Raw genomic sequence first — 4,151 nt, forward strand, 5'->3', positions numbered from 1 at the left:
GAGAGAAGGAGAGATAGAGATCTTCCATCCACTGATCATGCCCCAGATGGCCACAATGACCCAATCTCAGCTGGTCCAAAGCCAGGAGCCAAGAGCTTCTTTCAGGTCTCCCATGGTCTCCCCTGCTATCCTCCGCTGCTTGCCCAGCTGCATCAACAGGGAGCTGGATTGGAAGTGGAGCAGCCAGCTGGGACTCAACCAGAACCCACACGGAATGCTGGCACAAGTGGCAGCTTTATCCACTAGGGCACAGTGTCAGCACCAAATATTTTTTCACCAATTAATATGATCATATGATTTTTCTTCTTTAATCTGTTGATGTGATGGATTACATTAATGGATTTTTCAAATGTTGAACCAGTCATGCATACCTGGAATAAATCTCACTTGATCAGTGTATAACTTTTTATACACTATTACATTAGCTAATAGTTTCTAGAGGGCTTTTGTATCTATGTTCAAAAGGGAGATATTGATTTGATATTTTTATTGTAGTACCTTTATCTGATTTTCGTTTTAGGATAATGCTGGTTTCATAGAACACGTTAGGAAGTAAAGGTCTGTTTTAAAAAGTTCCGTTGGCTGTATTCATGGATATTCTACATGAGACCTGGAGAGTCTTAGTTGGAGGTTCCAGAAAGATCTGGTAAAAATGTAGCAGAATGTCATATAAAGATCTTGGAGGAGCCGATGAGTTTAGGGAGTAGCTGTGATTGGTTGCTTCCCTGCTTGGCAAAAATCTAGTTGGGAAAGTTGTGTACATACTTATGAATATTACCAGGGAAGATAATATATTGAACAAAAAACACCTTAGAGATAATAAATGATGCAAGATTTGAGAAAGAGATGCCACTTTCCTCTTCTAAACTAAGTTTTCTCCTTCTACAACTCTTTTCCCACTGACATGGCTGAGGCTGGGACAGTGAATATGTGAAACTCAAACACAATTACACCAGAGTAGTCAGTGTTTTATTATCAGGGAAGAGATCACTACATTACAGTAAAACCCTATTAATTTAAGTTTCTATAATTCTTAGACACGTTGTTCTATCCAAGGTTCACAAAGCATACCTTTCTAATATGTAGACAATGAATGCTAATCAAGTTAATGGTGTAAGCAAAATTGTGTTGGAGGCAGAAATGGAGGAAGGAATGGTTTGGACTTACTTAAAAAGAACAAACACTTCAAGCACCCTAACAATTATGGTAAAGCCTCATTAAGTTGGACTTGACACTTTGGTGTTTGTGCCAAAATTGAGTGCTGGTCCTGAATTTTACCTTTGCTAAATATATCTTTCTTCAAGATAAATGCTATTTGAAAGCCGTTCCCTGATTTCTCAGGATGCCATTAAGTAAAATGAATTGTGATTTTATAGAATAATTCTCATTTTACAGAATATCCACTATTTGAAGATATCATCAATTATGGCTTATCATGACTTTAATAGTAATAATGAGAAGAACACAAACCTTATTTTTAATAAATAAGCTTAATTTTAAGACATTTAATTTTGGAAATAATCAATGTGAAAAAATGCCTGTTTTAGAATAAAGATATCCTTTTTTTTTTTTTTTTTTTTTTTTTTTGACAGGCAGAGTTAGACAGTGAGAGAGAGAGACAGAGAGAAGGGTCTTCCATTGACTCACCCTGCAAAGGGCCACTACGGCCAGTGCGCTGCACTGATCCGAAGCCAGGAGCCAGGTGCTTTCTCCTGGTCTCCCATGTGGGTGCAGAGCCCAAGCACTTGGGCCATCTTCCACTGCCTTCCCGGGGCACTGCAGAGAGCTGGACTGGAAGAGGAGCAACTGGGACAGAACCGGCACCCCAACAGGGACTAGAACCTGAAGTGCCGGTGCCGCAGGCGGAGAATTAGCTTAGTGAGTCATGGCACCAGCCTAGAATAAAGATGTTCTATAACCCTCTACCCCTTACTGAACCTTAGACTCCGATAATCCAACTGCTAAGTGAACACATTCATTTCTATTTCAGCACCTCTGAAATGTAATCCATTATTCCATTACTCTCCTTATTCAAGTCTACCTCCATTTCTTTCAGCCATTTTGACAACATCCATTGTCAAAAAGTTTGTTCAAGTCAGGAACCTTGGCTCCTTCTTTCCTCTCTCCCTCATCATCAGTCACCAAGTCCTAAGCACTTTACTTCCCCGGGGGTTTGGCCCCATCCACTCTCTCCCATCCTTACTGCTGCCCACCTTGTTTGCACCACCAGCCTCTGTCTCCTGGAAGACCACAACAGCCTCATGCTACGGTTCCACTGTCCCCTCCAAAGTGCATGCTGAAATTTAACTGCCATTGCAACAGTTTAAGAGATGGGGCCTTTAAGAGGTGGCCAGGCCATGAGAACCCTGCCATCGTGAGTGGAATAATACCGTTCTCGTGACAGTGTGTGGTGATGTAAGCAAGCGGTGTCCTCTCTTGCTTCTGTCTCTTCTGGAACATGCTCCCTCATCCCCTGCCTTGTGGAACAGGAAGAGGACCTCACCAGGTGCCAAGACCACACTCCTGGACTTCCCAGCCTCCAGAACTGTGAGCAATGAGTTTCCTTATTGATTATCCAGTCTCAGGTAGCCTGTTAAGTGATAGCAACACAAAATGGACTAAGGAATTCACTTCCACACTGATCTCTGCCTTCTCTTCATTTGTGGCTGAAGCAGCCTTTTTAAGTCCTGCCTTCAAAATCTTCCCCTGAAATGTCCTTCCCTAAAGAGGTATTGCCTGACCCCTGCACAACTGCCCCTCTTCTTTTCTTTTCTCTTCGAGAGAGATCTGCTTCTACTTTCATTTCCTCCACTTTAAGCCAATCATGAAGTTTCACAGTGATTTCTGGGGTGAGGCAGGAGGAGGGCATGCGTGTTCAGAATCGCTGGGGCTGCACCTGCTTGGTCCAAGGCGGTGCAGGCAGGGCGGGCCTCCCTGGGGCAGCTGGAGGAGCAGGGACTGCCTGGCCAGCAGGTGGGTGATGTTTGGCAGCGCAAGAGCTGGTACGCGATGTCCTCCACTATCTCCAGCTTGCTCAGCTCAATAAAGCCAGTGCCCGCGGTGGTCAGCAAGTTAGCGATCAGCTCAGCAGCCTTGGAGCCACCTTCTGCCTTCCACTGCTCAGCCTTCTCCACTACAAATCTGGCCCTCTGCCCCCCGCTGAGCCCCCTGCTTGGTTTCCACTGCTTCTGTGAACTCCTTCCCGAAGGTCAGATGCGTCAAGGACACCCAAGATGGGGCCAAAGAGCAAGGTCATCGCTCACCTGCCTGGAGACCAGCTCTCTCTGGGTAAGGAGCTCCCCTGTGTCACAGGGGGCCACCATGGACTCGAGGACCTCCGTGGTGATGGACGGCAGCACGTGCTCATCAGAGTCCCCAGCCACAGTGGTGACGATGCGTGGGAGCTTGCTGGCCAGCACGATGCTGACATTCTGTACATCTTTGCTATCGATGATGACCTGCACGTTCTGCCGGCGCCAGCAGCAGTCAAAGCTAATTGGTTTCTGCACCCACGGGATGAGTTGAGTGGGTCCCTACTCCTACCACCATGTCCTGCACGCCACGGCACTGATCAAAGATGACAGCTCGGTGCCCAGAGACCACGTTATTTAAGTCAGAGTTTCCCCCATGCCTCCAGCAACAGCTAAGGCCAGGCTGAACAAACACTTTGGCAGCCATGTTTTCTTCCGGGGGACCCATTCACACCCGCTTCAGCTCTGACCTCCACATGAATTCCCCTTCACTTTCTTAACACATATCACCTCATAATCATGTATTCAAATCCATCTTCCCCACGAGAGAACGAGATAGGTTTCTACACTGGCCTTCATGCCAGCCTCCTAAGATGCGCTCCTTAAAATGTTGCTCAGCACACTAAAGAATAATGTCATTAAAGAATCAATGTTATAAAGAATAAATATTTGCATTTGTGTTGCATAAGGGCCTGAACACTGGCACCAGACCATAGGGTTCGTATTCCAACTGCCTCACTTATTAGCAAGGTGACAAATAGCATACTTGAGTATGTCTCAATTTCTCCCCTTATAAATGGGTATAACAACACTACCTGATTCATGGGAAAGTTATGAGGATTGAAAACTTGGTGTAGGCAAAGCATTTAAGATGCTGTCTGGCTTCCAGTAAGCATTCAA

At 45.4% G+C, this 4,151-nt stretch overlaps 1 pseudogene; it reads right to left on the minus strand.

The window, feature by feature from the left end:
- Positions 1-2,832: 2,832 nt before the first annotated feature.
- On the minus strand, positions 2,833-3,844 carry LOC100341570 (prohibitin 1 pseudogene; annotated as a pseudogene).
- Positions 3,845-4,151: the final 307 nt, after the last annotated feature.

Source organism: Oryctolagus cuniculus, chromosome 9 (genome assembly GCF_964237555.1).
Source record: "Oryctolagus cuniculus chromosome 9, mOryCun1.1, whole genome shotgun sequence".
Taxonomy (NCBI): Eukaryota; Metazoa; Chordata; class Mammalia; order Lagomorpha; family Leporidae; genus Oryctolagus; species Oryctolagus cuniculus.